This window comes from Anthonomus grandis, chromosome 1, assembly GCF_022605725.1.
Source record: "Anthonomus grandis grandis chromosome 1, icAntGran1.3, whole genome shotgun sequence".
NCBI classification, from domain to species: domain Eukaryota; kingdom Metazoa; phylum Arthropoda; class Insecta; order Coleoptera; family Curculionidae; genus Anthonomus; species Anthonomus grandis.
In genome coordinates, this window is record NC_065546.1 from 38843265 (window position 1) to 38862390 (window position 19126).

A 19126-nucleotide genomic window follows, 5' to 3' on the forward strand; every position below is an offset into this window, starting at 1 on the left:
GGTATTTGTATTTTTAAATTCTTCCTACATGTCTATAAATAAATTTATGTTTGGGGTCTTTGTTTTTTTTTAGTCTTTTTTATGTTTATTTTTAATCCATACAAAATGTAGTGGTTTTATTTGATAGACTTTTAAATTCTTCTGCGAAACTTGCTTTAATCACTGTATCATCCGCAAACCTTTTTTGTTTATTTATTTTCTATTTATCACTATTTTTTAATCCAGAGATAGTAGTGCCTCTGCAAAAATTTTTATAGAATTTTGTAGTTCTTTGTAGAATATTGTAAAAGTAATAAGATCCCTCCTTTTATGGCGGGTAGTGATAGAGGCAATATTTGGCATGTTAAGAATATCCGCATCATTGTAATTATCCAAGACATTCAGTTTATATGCTTTTTATTTAAAAAAATCTGTTGAACAAGTTCAAGAGCATCAATATGTATCACATAGAAAGGAGACCATATTTCAAGTGAGGACGGATAAGAAGAGTAGAGTGTTTTTAAAGCAGAAGTATTTGTTGAACACACATAATAAAACCAAGCATCTGAAAACTCTTATTGATAACGTTTTCTAAGTGATGTGAAAACTGTAAACCTGTAACAAGAGTGACACCCAAATCTTTAAAAAAGAAGTGCCTTTAAGATGATCATGTTGTTAACATCAATAGCTTCTGAAACAAAACGAAGTAATAATTTTATATTTAGCTGGATTAAGTTCCAAACTATTTCATTCTCATCAAACTACCAAGTTATTGTAATTGGTCAGAATCATCAGGGTTTGATGATACAAATCCGTAAAAGTACTAATTTCAACAATGAGTCTACGATTAGACAAGTAACTTTTGATCCAAAGCGATAAAGGCTTATCGATAATATTTTTAGTTTATGCAACAGTCCGATACGATGTCGAACGCCTTGGAGAAATCAGTGTATATTGTATCCCTGCTCCAAGGCATCCGACGAGAAGTCCATCTGAATAAGCAACTTCCACTCCGTAGAATTGCGTGGTCTAAAGCCAAACTGCTAATTGGGATTTTAAAGAGGCCAAGACCTTTAAAGTCAAGGTTTTTAAATACCTTGGATACTGCACTAAGTATACTGATGGTGATAATAGTTGGTAGCAGAGTATTTGTCGCCTCGACTTATGGATAGGTTTTAGGAAACTCTTTTTCCTGTAGCTCGGGAACACTCCAGTGTGAAGGGAGAATGTGGTATAAGGATATGGAGAGACTAAAGCAAAGTCTGGTACAGGACCTTTTTTAATATTTATAGATGCGAGTTTAGTACATACAGTGTGTGTCAGCCAATTGGAATAAATTAGCTAATAAATAGATGGGAGCGTGTTAGAAAAAACGCTCGAACACGTCGATTGGTTTTTATAGTTGCGCATTTTTTTTCATAAAAACTTCTTATACAGGGTGTATCAGATAACGGTGGTCAATACCAACTTGCTTAGTTTAAACATAACACCCTGTATGTTAATTAATTTTTAGATTTCTCAGATCATTTTAGACATATTTTGTATACAATGTCCTATACCTATCTTTGACTGTTTCTGAAATATTAAGTAAAATTCAAAAAATAACATTTAGAAAAGAAAATTATTTATTTTTCAAGATTCTCTACAACTCACTTAATACTTCTTGCCCCTTTAGGTCTTGGTAATGATAAAGCAAGCAAAAACTATTTCAGCATTTCTTTTTATTGATATGAGAATAAAAACAACTAAAAATTGTTGTTTACTTTGGTTTAAAATGCCAGACTTAATGTTGACTCATGTTGCATGACAGAAGTAGTCGTCAGTGCTATAGTCGTTTGAATTTCATTAACTACAAGCCAGAAAAATGGTTCATTTAACAGAAATGCACAAAATAACAATTCTACAGATGATTGGCTATGGAGGTAATACACGGACACAAATGGAAGTTGCTCGCTTATTTCACAAAAAATTTTCAAATTTGCCGCCTTTAACCCAAAGGACAATTAGTAAAATAGAAAAGCAATTCCGTGAGCTGGGCCATGTTAGGCAGGTAAAAAAAGCAGCTGTCAATGCAATAAGTCAGGATACAAAATCAGCTGTTATGCTTGAGTTTGAGGAACACCTACACACATCTACTCGGAAAGCAGCCCCAGTACTCGATATTAGCTATTCATTAGTTATTAGAATATTAAAAAAAATAAAATGCATCCCTATAAAATTATACCAATTGCCGCTATTGGTCCAGGGAAAATTCTCGCTGGATAAGAGAAGACAATACTCAATACCCTGAAAAGGTTAACGTGTGGGCAGGAATTATTGAAGATCAGATCATAGGTCCCTTTTTTATTGAGGGCAATTTAAATGGCGAGAATTATTTAGAATTGCTTTAAAATAATGTAGTGCCAACGTTGGCCAACTTGTATCCAGGAAACCCACAAGTTCCAGCGAATATGATATGGGTTCAACAAGATGGAGCACCACCCCACTACCAAATAAATGTTCGGCAGTACCTCAACCAAATATTTCCAGATCGGTGGATAGGGAGGCCAGCACGGTCTCCCGATCTGAGGCCATTAGACTTATGGGGATATGTGAAAACTATTGTATACAAAACTAAACCTACTGACTTAGCTGACTTACGAAGACGAATAACCCTGACAATGAGATCGATCACACCTGAGATGTTGAGTAGCGTTAGAAGAAATTTCTATTTACGGGTAGGGTGTTGCCAAGACGTTTGTGGCGAGCATTTTGAACATCTCCTACATTGACATTATTGTTTAGATTTGTATTATGTATAAGTTTTTGAATATGTTGTAACAATTTTCGGTCAAATCAAATAAATAATTTTCTTTTCTAAATGTCATTTTTTGAATTTTACTTAATATTTCCGAAACAGTCAAAGATAGGTATAGGACATTGTATACAAAATATGTCTAAAATGAGCTGAGGAATCTAAAAATTAATTAATTTTCAAGGTGTTATGTTTAAACTAAGCAATTTGGTATTGGCCTCCGTTATCTGATACTCCCTGTATAAACATAACACGCTCCCGTCTATTTATTAGCTAATTTATTCCATTTGGCTGACACACACTGTATATCTGCTATTTTAAGTTAAGGTGACGGTAGAGGTTTCGGATTATAGTGTAGAAAAGTCAGCAAACATGTGAGCAATCTCTTGGCCAGTATTATTTGTCTTGTCTAAATATTTTAATGTATTGGGCAAAGAGCTATGTTTCTTGACATATGTTTCTTGAAATGACTAAAATTTAGCTATGTAGAGCCAATAGCTGCTTTAGTGTATTGAACATATTATGTATAGCATTCCTGTGTCAGATTCTTAAATAGCTTCGTTAACCTAGAAGATTGCTGGTAGTCGATAACTGATCGTCTTTGCTTATATTTTTTGTGCATTTTTTTCTTTTCGATAATATTATTTTTAAGTTCAATTGAAAACCATACTAAGGCCTTTCTGGTCGAACATTTTTTAATATAAATAAATTTCAATAAATATAATTTGATAAAAAAGATTAAGCATTGTTTCAAGAGGCTTTTTTAAAAGTGAAAAATCTCAGTTAAACTGATCCAAAAACATTGCAATTTCATGACAGCAACTTATAAATAGATGGAGACAACTATTCGTAGCAAGCAGTGGGTGAATAACTAGAGGAACTGCTCTGACTGTTAAGGGGTCTTGTGATTATACCATATATAAAAGGTATTAGGTATGAGTTAAGTTGACTAATTTTTCGTGTCTTTCCCTATCGAAGGCTTTTTCGAAGTTGTAATGTAACTTGCGTATTAATATTCATGCCTAGCCACCTTCATGTTAACACATTTAGTGAAAACAATGCCTTTCTGGTACCTAGTTGGTTTCTGAACCCATGTTGACTAATTGTCATTTACTTTGTCATAGTTTATTCTTTCCTCTCATTTTTTATTAATGCCTTCATGTATTACTTTTAAAAATACCTTGAATGTATGATTTATTTAGGATATTATTTTATATTTAGATTAGTCTTAAGGGTGTGTCGCTTTTCGGATAGCAAGAAGATAGAGATTCAGATAGAAAGAAGATGGAAAGTAATTATTGTAATTCAGTAGCATATCAAAAGTATCTTCAGATTCCTAAGAAGAAACCAATTTTATCAATTGCAGAAATTTGAAAAAGGAAAATACTTGGATCCGCATTAACCTTCCTAAAAAAAAAAACTATTACATTGATGTTCTTGCAGCTAAAATGCTTAATTTCTTTCTCTCATAATACTTAACGTTAAAACTAATTTATTATTTAATCCTGCAAACGTCTTCCTGAAAGCCATAACCGTTTAATTCCATAATAATCATGCGAAAACCAGTTTTTTTTCGCGGATGCCAACAAAAATTCGTAACCGTATAATTAAATAAGAAAGCAACACACGGGCTGTAGATGCACCTCTCAGATAAACGGCCTCTTCAAAATTATGTTGAACGAAATTCCTGCAGTTTATCAGTGCCAGACATCGAGCGTTTTTTAAGGGTCATGCGAATATGTATGTAACTTAAAATTAAATTGTGATAAGTCACTTCTGGTTGAGTATGTTTATTTCTGTACGTCACTGGCCAAATGTGTATATTTTTTTCTTAGTCCAGGCAGCTGAGAAATCAAATACGTTTAAGTGCCTGATGTCCAAAGATTACAATGCAAACGTTTTCCCTTTTTCCAATTGCCTGGAAGATAAGCGGTGTTTTAATTATTGCTTTTAGGTACTTATTGGCCAAAATAAGTTTAATTTTCAGCAAGAAAGTTAGTATTATGTTCTTTTTCTAGAGAATTGCCTCTAGACGAACTTAATTTTATCATCCAAGGCAGGTGAGGATCAAAATATCTTGGGATGCTATGTTAAAAAAAGTGTCTGTTGATATCTAAAGAATATTTTAAAATAATAAGTAGAATTTATTAAAGGAATTAAGAAAGCATCACTCTATTATTTCAGGCAGTTGAGAAATCAAATATATTCAAGTACGTGTATATGTAGCGAATAAAATTAAAACATTTTTGTTCTTTTTAACTGCCTGGTAGAGCAATTATGTCATTAATTCTAGCCACTTGTGAGCGAATATGCTATTATATATGGTTATTAAGTTGATGAAAAAACTATGATTCAAGATGTTGTAAATCAAAATATTTAGATAATAAAAACATTTTCTATGTTTTCATTTGCCTGGAAGAAAAAGAAATTGTTATTAACCCTTTGAGACCCAATTTTATTTTTAAGGATGTTTTTGCGAGTTATGGTATTTTAAGAGATCATTTGACAATATATACTAGTGAAAATAAAAAATATATATACAGGGAGAGCAAAGAATTGTGGGACAAATGTATCCCAGCGGGATTTTTAGGTGGGTTATAAATATCCCTAGGGGCCAAAAGCACATTTTTGTATTTCAAAATTTTTATTTTTTTTATTCACAAAAAGATAACCCGCAAAGGTAAGTATTTTAGGACGAATGATAAAGCGCAAAACAATGCTTGCACAACCCTACATCGCACATTGCACAAATAGTAGTGGTTCTACGTTCTTTTTTCTGAAGAGCGCAACGAGCACATCTTCGCCGTTTCGATGTTTCTATTGGAAGGTGATCACCCACATTTTTCATTACTTTTTATCTCTTTGATGGCCTTCCACAACTGTTTCTTCGAAGTTTGACTGAAGTTTGCTGTTGTCCTTCTTCGATTAGGTCCTCTGATAAGGTAAATAAAAATTCCTGTAAGGGTATCTTTTTTTGGGTACGACGTAAGTCATTATATATTACCCAGCTGTTAACAACAGCAATCATCAAAAGTCGATAAAATACTTTTTTCCACCATTTGCATGATTTTTTGCCAAAGTCATACACACCACTCATCTGATCAGCCAGATCCACACCACCCATGATTTCATTGTAGTATGCAGTAGCAGTGGTACATGGTACGTCAACTCTCTGCCCAGTCTTGTCTTTTCTCTTCACACAAGTCATATCAGGGGTATGACAGTTACTCAAAAGAATAACCTGCTTTGTATCTTGCCATTTGATCGCAATAGAGTTTGTTTGATTTGATAAAAACTCGCATTCACCCATAGAAATTTTTCGTTTTTCAATGAATTTTTTTGGCATGTCTTTTCCTGTAATGGCTGTTCCCACAGCTGGGTATTGGAGGGAATCCATCAAACGGACTGATGTAAAAAATCGATCAAAGGCCAGAACTACGTTTGGATTTTGTATAGTTTCACATAATTTTTTTACAACAGTTTCGCCGAAAGTTCCGCTCCTTTCAACGTCGTCCTTGCCGCAATATACATTTGCATTATATGTATATCCGGTTTTGGCATCACATCTAGAGCATAATTTTATGCTTCTTTTCACAGGTTTTTGTGGCATATATTATTTCAGTAAAGATCTTCCTTTGAAGCCCACCATGCTCTCGTCAATACTTTGACTTGTACTGTCGGATCGATATTTCTGAAACGTATATTTGACGCAAGATAGAAGCTCTTGTACATAGTAAATCTTACTGGCCCCTTCTGGCTTGACTGGATTATTGAAATAAAGCTTGGATAGTAAAAACAAACACCTGTTTTTGGATGTTTCCCAAAAATGGATGCGATGACCAGTAATTGCAAAGTTTTGGCACCTTATTGAAACACATAACTAATGTGTAGCCAATAGTAATCATAATCTTCCCTGCATCAGTGAAAGTCGCCTGCTTTTTTTTATTTTCTTTGTAAATTTTGATTCGCTGGTTTGTAGACTCAGCGATAAAAGTAAATAAACTTCGAGGACAAATTTTAGTGAATCTGTCCAGCGGGGAGGCATTTACAGCAATTGAAGGATGTATGATACATTGACTTTCATTTGGAATGCTAAGTCTTGAGACATAGGTATTTGTAGGCAATGACCAAATTATATTACCAGTTGTAACAGGAGTTTCAGCCTCTTGATCTGAATTTTCAGCAGAAATAACGCCGTCGTTGGGTTGGGTTAGGTTCTCGTTTGCATCACTTTCAATGGCTCCACTATCATCGTCCGAAGTATCCGAGGGCTGATACAACTCGTCGGACTCTTCACTATTATGGAATGGGTCTTCTTTTGAGGAAGACTCTTCATATGGGGATTACACCTCTTCTCCGGATGACAACTTTACTAAATTGTCAGCAAGATCTTGAAGCTCTGCCCTAGTCAACTTCTTTCTTGGCATACTGTAAAATACCATTGGGATATAAATCACCCTATCAGAAAACCCACTGGGACACATATATCCCATAGCCACATTTAACACCCAAAATGCAAAAACCAAAACAAAAAAAACCATTAAAATACTTTGCTATTATATATGCTGAACTTACCTAAACAGATTGTTTCAAAAACTACACAAAAACTATCAAATTTGTAAAAAAACAGTGTCAAAAACCAACAACGTGCTCGATTTTTGGCGTTTACAATCAGAATGACTCCAAAAAGCGTATCGCTGCCTGTCGAAAAATTGTTAAACCTTAAAATACCCGCTAATGACAATTTCCATTAAAAACGGGACAGATAGCGCCCAGCAGATGTTATGAAATGTATGTTGGGATTTATTTGTCCCATTGGGGCCGAAAGGGTTAATTCCGGACAGTTGAGAACAAAATTGCTATTTACATTTTTTTTATCAGTTGATGACAAAATCATAATCCAAGCTATTAAAAATTAAAATATGGTTATAATAACAACAATTTGTTTTTCATAAATAATATTTAAAGAAGTACAAAATGACAGAAATATTTTCTTCTTTCCTTAACTGCCTAAGAGAAAAACTTATTTTACGTTAGGCAGATTGGGATAAAGGTATATAAACCCTAAAAGAACCAAAGGGGTATCCCTAAGACACAATGTGTTCACAGACTTTATTATGGAAAGAAGAGCTATAAGAATGGCTACCAGTCCAGGGAGGTGAAGAGACTGATACTCATCATAGAAATAAAGAGGTAGTATTGATAAATGACTCACTCACGAAACACGTCAAAAACTTCGTACCCTACTGATAGGCTACTATTGCTGTAGACAGCGGGGATGTCATGAACATAAACATAAACATAATATAAGTTTATGCACCCACAGCCGATAAAGCTAAACCATTTTACAAGCAACTGCAGGAGTTATATCATAAGAACAAAAAAAATTAAGTTTACCATCTAGAAGATTATACACATAGAAATTCCCTCAAGATAAGGAGAGACAATTAATTCGTATTTAAATTGATTAACTCCTGATCAAATAAAAGATTCCAAAATAACATTAAGAGAGTGACAGCTTATCCCGGAGCCGACATCGCATCAGATCACAACCCATTAATGGCCAACTTTAGGTCTAAGGAAAAAACTAGTAACCTGTGCAACAAAAACCAAAAAAATACAATATTAATGCACTTAGCAACACTAAAGAATGTAACAAATTTACTAGTATAGGATTCCTATCATAAATATAGGACTATTATTTATAGCAACATCATAAAGTCAGCAATAAGAAATTATTGTACATCAAGATTGTCAGCTTCAAGAAATGTGTGTCAAGAAACCTGGTCAATTATAAATGACATCATTAGACAAGGTTATGGAAAATCCCATGTACCTGATGCCAGTACTATTACGTCGGATAAGCTCAATGATTTCTTTTGCACAGTCGAAAAAAATCTAGCTTCTAAAATTGTGCCAACCAAAGACCCCTTCAAATATTTGTCACACAAGAGAGTCCGGGATACATTCTTCTTATATCTAACAGATGTAAATGAAATGAGAGTTTTAATTTCCAAAATAAAAAAGAAGTCTGTGGGATGTCTCTTCGTATATTTCAAGAATTGAGTACTTCTGCTATTAATGCTTTGGTAAATGTTATAAATAACTCATTTTCAGATGGACATTTTCCAGACTTCTTAAAAAAGTGTAGAATAAAAAGTACTGAATTCAAAGATGACGCTCTGTCTTCCCTTTTGGATCAGCTGTACATGGGTCTAAATGGAGGTGAGGTTTCTGGAGCGGTCCTCTGTGATTTGACTAAGGCGTTTGACTCTGTCAGTCATGAAATACTACTTCAGAAGCTGGAGATATATGGGCTTAGAGGTGTATCCTTGAATTGGTTTGGGTCATATTTTACGGGAAGGATGCAGAGTGTGTCTTTTTCTGTCTCAGTTTTAATCTGTAAGTTGTAGAGTGTCGCAGGGGTCAGTGTTGGGAATTGTCTTATTTCTTTTGTTCATTAATTACATTTGCCAACTGGAAATTATGGGCTATTTTACACTTTTTGCCGATGATTCAAGCATCTTGTGGAATTACTCTGACTCTCGGGCATTACAGAATATAATTAATCTGCTAAAGATCAAGGCTTGGTTTGATAACAATTTCTTAACTTATAACATATCTAAGATCAATGTGCTTACCTTCGGGTGTGACCTTATTGGCATTATTCTTGACAGAAATAAATTAAACAATACAGAAAGTTCAAAATTTCTTGGTATCAAAATGCTATTCTGATTATCACATAAGCGCTCTATCTAAGGAACTGTCTTCAAATTGTTACGCTTTAAGAGTTATTTCTAGAGAGTTAGATCAAAGTTTAGTTAGAATGGCGTATTTTGTCCTAATTGAGAGTAACTTGAGATATGGTCTTCCTTTTTGGGGTAGCTGCCATGGTTATTTCTTTAAGTCAATATAATATTCAAGGCAATATAATACTCGTCAAGAGCAACATATACCTTTACCCATACCAACAAATGCCCTTGTAAATCATTTATCTATGATGCAAAAAAATGTATAACTATTTGCCCTCACAACTTAGAAACCTAAATACCTTTAAAAAGTTCCAATGTCAGTGTAAAAAACTTTTAATTAGTAAAGCTTATTACACCTTAGATGAATTTTTTAATGATCGACTCATAAGTAATGTTAAGATTTATGTAACCACCTTATTTGTGTTATTATTTGTTTTATTTTTTGTTTGTGTCAAGTGCTATATATATGTCAATTTTATGTTAATTTTTATTTCTACTCCAAAATTTGACCTATCTATATTATTTTATAATTTAATTTTAGCTTTGTCAATGAGATGTTAATCTTTTGACAATGAAGCATGTTGTGACTTTTGACTTTGACAAACTAAAATGGATGATTTAATTAAGAGTATCTAAGATAATCCAGCTGTCGAGGAAAATATCGAGAAACAGTTAAGTAACATAAAAGTAAACGTATAAGAAGCTACAGAGACAGTCCTTAGATACAAAAAGAGGCAAGCTAAGAAAAAGTGGATGACTAATGAGAATCTGGATATGGGTAATCAAATAGTAATACAATCAAATATAATGAAATCTACAGAAACATTCGGCGTAGAGATAGAGAGGTGAAGAACATAATGTTATTAAATAAACAGAAAAATTACACAAAAAATAGACTGTTTGCACTTCAAAAAGAAATTAAAAGAGATATCGAACACTTTTAAGAAGGCAAATTCCTCAAAAACTACCAAAAATACAGATACTGCAGGAACCCCAGGGGATACGTAAAGTTTGGGAAATGCCCAAATGGAGCCACGGGAGCACTCTTACTAGAAGCAAAAGTCATGTGCACTATCAGCACTAAAAACCAAAAAGGCACCTGGCCTAGACAACATACACGTTGAGGTGCTTAAACTAATTAACACTGAAACCCTATGCAGACTTTTTAATAATATTTATGAGATTGGCGGGATTCAAAGCGACTGACTAACCTCCATCTTTGTTGCTATTCCTAAACAACCAAATGCAAAAATAAGCGAAGGCCACCAACTTAATAGCCTGATGAGTTATGTACTAAAGGCATTTCTAGGGCTAGCCCTCTACATCGACACCAATATGTCTACTAAACAGGTAAATCTTGTAAATCAGCGATGCACGAGATAACCCAGAGGGACGACTAATCTTTAAACAACCAAGATATCGCTCTAGGAGCCTTCTTAGACATTGACGCAGCATTTTTCAACACGTTATATGACTCAATCAACCATAAATCAAAAGAGAACAACACAAAGTCTCGCTCTCAAAAAATTCTTTTATTTGTTAAAGTGGTGACACGTGTTTCGCTCCTAAGAGCATCATCAAACCTATAATGCAAACAAAACCAAATAAAATTACAAAGAGACCTTAAAGTAAAACGAAAAAAGTATATCCTAAGAAGGTTAAAAACACGCCAGACTGGGTCAAATGTATACACACACTGAACGGTAAAATATAAGTTTAAAAAACTGACGTCACAAATATATAAAAAACAAAAACAGAACTCGAATACAAGAAAATGATAAAAAAGTAAAAAGGAACGATTCGAACCTACAACCTCACAGCAAAACTGTTAAGGTTTGCTGCGTTGACAGCTAGGCTACACCGTTCATGCGATAGTTAGCTTGAAAAGAAAGGAGGAGACTAGATGATGTTATTAAAAATGAGTCTCGGCTCAAAATTGAACAAATCGTTAACGCAAGTCGAAACTGGACTCTTTTTCGCTCTTATAATCTCTAGCTTCTCTGGAAGATCCAGCTTTTTGCCCTTCTGGCTGTCATGAACCACTGCCACATGATTGGAGTCAGAAAAATTATGACCTTTGACAATAAATGATTGGCAAACGCTGACTTGGTCTCGACAGTATCGGTGTCTTTAAACTTGTTCCAGACCTAGATGTTTTTGTACCCTTGTTGAAATTTTCCTCCCGGACTGTCCCACATAAATTGTAGGGCACATAGACTCCTGATTTCGAAATGGATCTGGCTTATCCAATGGTTTAACGATATTTCTTTTTAAGGAATTAGAAGTTTTAAAAGCGATTGCGATGTTAAAAAGTTTTAAGAATTTTGCCACCCCTTGGGAAATACCTCCAAAGTAAGATAAACATCTGAAATTTTTTTTATTACGCTCCCTTTTCCCCACAATGTGGTACGAAAGTTTGTACTTATTGAAAAACTTTTTTGAAACTTGATAGAGGGAAGTTATTATTGATTGCAATGGATTGTATTATATCATACTCTTTTTTAAAGGCTACATTGGAGAAAGGTAAATTAAATAATCTATAGATGAGAGAGTTAAAGGCAGCAAACTTGTGTCAATTAACCATGCTAATGTTGCACGAGGTATACATCCTATGATAAAAATTAAATATTAAACCATAGGAAGGTGACAGCGAATCTTAACAACACCACGGTAAAAGCCAATGTGTGCAGGGGAATACCGCAGGGAGGAGTACTCTCATTGTTGCTGTAAGCCTTGTATCATGCAGTCTGCTAACACGACTGAAGAGACAGCATATCTTCACTGTGTGATACGCAGACGATATTGTTCTATTGGCACGGGGGAACAACCATGTATAAAAAAATGCAAAGTGCTCGGAACGTTGTTGAGCACTGGTGAAGGGAATAATAACTAAGGATAAACCTTGCAAAAATTTGCCTAGTTATCTTGACAAAAAGGAAGAAACTATAGCCCATAAGAAACCTAGTGCCCTTTGGCAGATATCTAGTATAAAAAACTCACGCTACAAGAAGCGCGTAATAAATAATACAAACAAGACCACGAAAACTCTTATGTACTATGAGAGAATGTTCGGCAGATCATGGGCACCATCACCAACACTGTCACCAAAAATTTACTGCGCATACACAACAATGGAGAAACTCATCTTTACCTACGCACCACTAATGGTGGCATCTGCAGCAAGATCTGTTAATAATAATTGAAAGGAGGGCTATTATTCAGATACTCAACAAAATATAAAGAACAGCCTGTTTGGGTATAGCAGGAGCGATGTCAACGACACCGACTATAGTAGTACGGACTGAAGAAATTTCAGGAGCAAAAATCAGGAATCTGGGCCTGGTAACAACAGACTTGCAACAGACAGGCAAACATGATCATAGGAATAGGAAGCATAGGAATTCATACCTGTGTCCAACTGATAAAAGAAGTGGCGCCAAGGGGAAAACCTTTGCAATCATTACAGGAGACCATGCAGCAACAAACGCCTTAGGACAGTTTAAGCCTATATTAAAGACTGTACAAAATTGTTGGAAGGATCTCGCGGACCTCCCCAAAGAGCAAAACAGGCTAGAGATAATCCTATCACAGTATATAGGCAACCATGATGTTACAAGAAGCGTAATCCAACTCAAAATGAGGGGGCCAGCTACAGATTCATAGGCCCAGAACCATCATGCTGTGTCAGCGATAAAACCTGGAAAAGGGATACCAGACACTGGTTGGAACTTGAGCATAAGAACTTCTAGGAATAAGTGCTAAAGCTGGAACTCTCCAAGCAACTTTTAGGCAGCCCAGCCTTTAGGAAGGGTGAAAACATGCTGGGCTACTCCAGAGAATTTTAAAAGATAACAGAGCTCAGAGGCTATTGCCAAAAAGAGGGTTGGAACCCAAAATAGAATTTTATTCATTTCGGACAGCTGAGAACCAAAATATGTTCAAGTATCTGATAACTCATAATACATTTTTTATTTTATTACCTGCCTGTAAGGGGTACAGTATTTTATAAATTCTAGACTCTTGAGGATGAACTATAAAAAAGGAATAATTCTCGGTTAAAATCTTTTTTTACCTCGATAACGCAAAAAATCTTCTTTCTTTTTTTGTTTTTGTGAATAAAACATTCGGAAATAATGGCAAGTAATAGTATCCCTGTCCCTCCCATTAGGAACTTTTGGTATGACCAGACCGGTATATTTATTAGTTTTATATATTTACCTAACTTGCTTCGTAATCTGATAACGAGGTCGTACTTAATTCTTTTGTTGATTTCCCATAAATAGAAACATTAAACAGTATTATCTTCGGGTGCGTAATGTATACTATAAGCGATAACATGTACGTAAGACGTTCTACAGTGATTTTCTCAAATGGTAATTTTTTGATTATCTTTATTTGTCTTTTAAACGACCAAGCGATTAACCACGTAACTGCTTTGTTTTTCAGAATCAATCGTGAGTGCGGTTACCATGTAATTTTACCAAGACCAACACGGATTATATACGAAGAATCGGTAAGTTGTTAATATTTTTTTTATATTTAAAAATTACGTTGATAATTGTCAGATATTTATAGAATAGTAGAACTTGAGGTGGTGCTGCCAAACTGTGCAAATTTTCGTTTAATTTTTCCCTAACGATTAATGTCAAAGGAAATAAAACGGAAATTCATTTCATTTTTTTTGCTTAGAAGGTTGTACAGATTAAAAACCATATTGCAGCATTTTTAGACATCATGTTTGGCATATTGCCTTTTTTTCTTCCTTTCTAATGACATGAATGAGAACCTAATAAAAAAATACTTTTTCATAAATTTATTAGTTTCAGGCACACGGAAAATAAAATAGAGAGAAAAATTACTCTAATAAATTCTAGGCATATTACTTTTAATATCTGGTCTTCTTTTTATTTCTCTCGCCAGCGAAATTTAAAAAAAATTCAAATGAATATCCCACGTTTGTTGTTTGAAGCTTTACCTTATCGACCTTGATGATAATACTTCAAATTTTTTTATAAATTTAACGTTCATTTAATTAGCTATTAACTGAGCAAAATATTAAAACCAAATTATGTTTCCTTTTAATTTAACAGTTTTCGAAATGAAACAATGAGAACCGATTATAGTATAACGAAAACATATGAGATCACTGCTAATTTTTTAATTCGCTCTGGTGCAGTTAAACTTAATCTGTAATAGTTTTTTCGTGATCATGCATTGAAATATGCTTATTTAATGGTTTTGAGATTAAAAGAAAATTGATTTTTTAAAAATACCATTGTTAATGGCTTATAACATGATTTTATAGTTGGCTTTTAATAAAATTTTTACAACCATTTGTGAGCAATAATTTGATTAGATATTCGACAAATTTATCTCCTTTTGAGACCTATCTAAAAAAGCCAAAACTTTTTTGCCATTTATATCAGTGTATCCATTTGAATTTTTCATATGCAAATATGACCTTCGCATCTCATCTAATACATCTCATTATCAACCACACGTTAAATCGCAATTATTTTTTCTAACGAAAACCAATCAAGGTCGACAATAAGCCGGGGAAAAATAAGCAAAACGCATATTCAAGTAATGATGATACAGTGTATTTTCCACTTAATCTTCTCCGGTTGGAAGAAAAAGAAAATCAGAGCGCGCGGGTAATGAAAAAGATATTACATGACACAGGTGATTATCGGACATAAGGGGCTAGAATAAGATAGGAGAGATGGAGCTTTGTGCGGCGCATATCTTCTCTCACAGAGTAGCTTTTTTTTTTGTAATTAGTATCAGCTAACAATGTTTCGCAATTAAAGGGTATAATCTGTTGATAATAGTTGAGCAGGGTCCGAGAGAGGATACAGATAGGTGTAATCGAGTGTTTTGAAACTGTTTTGTTCATTAAGTTCTGAGAAGTCGCATTTGCAGATTGAGCCTGATTATAATATTAAGTTTCTGCTTGAGCTTTGTTACTCCGAGCTTACAACGACTGGCTTATTATATTATTGATTGATCTCACTTTATTGAATTTAAATCTTCCGCGGCATATTTCCTACATGTGTGAGGTACTAGTAAATTTCTTATTCTTTGAGAAACCTGAGAATTTTCCCATTAGTTTTTCATATATTATATATACAGGGTGTCACCTTTTGTTTTAAACCTCGGACACGTCGATGTTATTTTCGAGGACGACAATGTTTAATGAACAAGGCACCCTCAAGCTAGAAACCGCTTATGAAGGAGTGTGATCACCCCTAAAATCTTAAATGGAAACAACGATTGATACCTTATTTTTGAAGATCTTAAAAATTCTATAATATAAGAGTTATTAAAAATTCTAAAAAGAGCGGAAATTAGAAAGATGGTTTGGACTCAGGGCAAGTCAATCTTATTTTTGAAGGGGTAACTCATTAATTAAGAGGCTCTCCTGATACCTGCAATCCTTTACGAGGGACTAAAATCACTCCTAAAATCATAAGTATTATGAGTGTCATATATTATTAAGACCTAAATACCTTTTAAAGATTTTTTTGCTGTTTATTTGTTACTTGTACGCAAAGGGAACACTCCCAAATGATTTAAACTTAAAAATAGTCAAAAATACTACGTCAAATACCATACATAAAAATAAGACAAATAAAATGCAAACGCCAGTACAATGTACATCTGAAGAATGTGAATTATTTTCTTGCAAAAAACTACTGGTACTTTTTATAAAATGAACATTTAAACAGTTTCAAATATTTACTAATATTTCTTTACATATGAGTTTTACGTGTAGTGACTGTATTAACAATGGTTTATTCCACTGCAGAGAGAGTTGAGATGAGTTTTTCTTTTTTCAAATTCATGTTAATATACAAGAAATATCTAACACACGTCAGAATTTTGCACAATTACTTTAAAATACATTTGTATGTAATATACAATAAAAGCCATGCAAAGCTACTATTACAATAACATTATTTAGAAACTTAAAAACAGGTAAATAGTGGACTATATACTAAAATTAAAAATGCCTTTAACCCTTATGTGACTGGAAAGGTATCCGGGTACCTTTTCAGTTTTCAGATATGAATATCTTTTTGACTCACCTTCGATAAAGCTTGTACTTTTGTGACATTTCTTAATTTGGTTTTTTTAAGTTATTGTTAAAATTTGAAATTATTTTTTTTTATTTTCAAAATAAATAAGGTGTAAAAAATTTTCACCCATAGTTTACTGGATGGTTACCCGGGTACCTCTACTATGTTTATAATACTAATAAAATTTTTAAGAGTTAAATTCATATGTTTTATTATATACACAGTAATAGGAAGTCATAGAAAATTACAGTGAGGCACAAATTAATGCAACATAGCAAACAAACACTTAAAAACACTAAAAAACATTACTCATGAATTACAGTTTTGACAAATAGTTTGAGCCACTGAATGCTCATTACAAACTGGTTTGGAGCACGATTTACAGGCTTTACGAGTTTTTCTTTGTTTATGGATTCGCTCTTGGCATATTTGGCAACTACCAACCACCTTTACACGTCCAGATGCATCTCGTTCATAAACTGCTTGTTTTATAACTGGATTATCTAAAGGAACAGGCATTCGTCGGTGAAGTACCATTTCTATAGCCTGACGAGTAAAATGATTACCAACAACTTTTGGAATTTGGGATCTTATTTGGATACTTGACAAACACAGCTCATTACCAAGATCTTTTAAAAATCGCCGACGTTGATCAGTAGCTTTGAAAGAAGGATTAGGTTCCTTGTATATACAATAAGAAGCTAAACTAGCAACGTCAATTATGTTGAAAAAAAATGCTAATGGCCATCGATTTGTTCTACGTTTGACAGTATATTCACATAGCATTTGGTCTTTAGTTTTGTTATAATATCTGTTAATTTCAGGCTTTGCAACAGAAGTATTATCTACTTCGCCTGTTGTGTGCATAGTTGATAAAAAAATCACTGCCTTGTTTTTTTTTGGAACATAAGAGCACAATGTAGTATCTTTGTTGAATGCAAAAATGGTTGAATTTATGGCTCTATCTTTTTGTGCTTGCATATTGGAAGGTAAAAACGTTTTATTTTTTCTAACTGTTCCTACTAAAGTCATATTCCATGAATTTAAAGTACGAGCAAGTTGCAAACTTGTAAAAAAATTGTCTGTTGTGAAATTTCTTCCTGATCCCTTATAATGTGCAACTAAGTCCAATACTGTTCTCTCACCAATATTTGCCTGACGTTCACCACCTGGTGGTTTTCCGGTATATAGTTGACTCTTTAGAAGATAGGAATTTATCGCATCACAAGCCCAAAAAACCTTTATTCCATATTTCGCTGATTTCGAGGGAATGTACTGGGTAAACTTAGTGTGTCCTCTATATGAAAATAATTGTTCATCTACTGTAATACACTCTGTTGGCCGATAATTTTTTGCCAAATTTGAATTCAGCATAATCCAGATATCTCGAATTGGAGCTGTTTTATCTGTTTTTGCACGTTCTATACGCGTATTCTGGTCATCAAACCGAATAAATCTTAGAAACATTTTGAAGCGATCACGAGCCATAGCTGCGCGAAACAAAGGGAGTGAATCCATCTTCCACATTTCAGAAATATGTTCTTTATTGAACCTATGTAAACCAGCAGTAATTAGAATTCCGAAAAATGCATCTAGTTCTACATCAGTAAATGAAATAAATACTTTTGGAGAAAATATTTTCGGCGGCTTAGTTATTGCCAATAACCTTTGGTTATATTCCTCCGTAACTCTATTCCCTTTTTTATTGCTATATTTTAGAATCAGGGTACACATTTCTGGTGATATAATAGTTTTGAAAATGTCTTTGGGCGTATATAAACGACTTAAGGCTGGTGCACCACTTTTTTCACGCAAAATATTTCGACCTACCGTTTGTCGTTGTGGTGTAGGTGAGTCATTCCACTGAGTGCCATCTTTACTAGTCCAATGGAATTGTGAATCTAAATCTGGATGAACGTCATCATCATCAATAGACTCCGAATCTTCTAGTTCTACAACAGGACCGTTTTCAACATCAGAATCCTCGCCCTCTCCATCTGACAGTTGTGGAATATACTCCTCTTCATCAGAAGCAATAAATGGCTCTTCTTCTTCATCACTTAGGTGATCTAAGGCTTCTTCTAATTCCGAATAGGTTAACCTATTATAATATTCCTATTATTATTTAATTTACCTCCTTTTGTACTCTGTATTAACTTTATTTTACCTATTATGTAAAAATAATAAATATATTTTCCTCTTGCACTATCGCTTCGACTAGGACCAGCCTCACTCTTCGACATATTTACGTATAAAAAATACTTTAGATTTAACGTAATTCAAACTCTACTCAAGTAGGTAAAACGCGTTACTGACGAATATGAACTGATCTTGTGCAAAAACATAAACAGTCCGAGGCGCCAGACATAAGGAAAAACCCACACAGATGTGCATGTTTATAGTTAAGGGTATAAATTCACAGAAAAAGCCACGGCTCTATATAAAATACATAGTAGGTACTTGGGTACCCACGCCGTCCTTAGAAGGTATTTTTTTTCCCAGTCACATAAGGGTTAAGAAGC

The 19126-nt window shown here is 33.9% G+C and overlaps 1 protein-coding gene across 4 annotated transcripts in view; it reads left to right on the forward strand.

The window, feature by feature from the left end:
• The window catches only part of LOC126745874 (serine-rich adhesin for platelets-like), a 200526-nt gene that overhangs the window by 54568 nt on the left and 126832 nt on the right, over nt 1-19126 (forward strand). For 3 of the 4 annotated variants that reach the window (XM_050453908.1, XM_050453921.1, XM_050453931.1), the window contains exon 2: nt 13972-14038. The gene's annotated coding sequence lies outside the window, so the exon portion shown is untranslated. Of the gene's footprint in view, nt 1-13819; nt 13899-13971; nt 14039-19126 lie in introns of those variants that run through there. The other variant, XM_050453915.1, reaches the window with a different exon arrangement.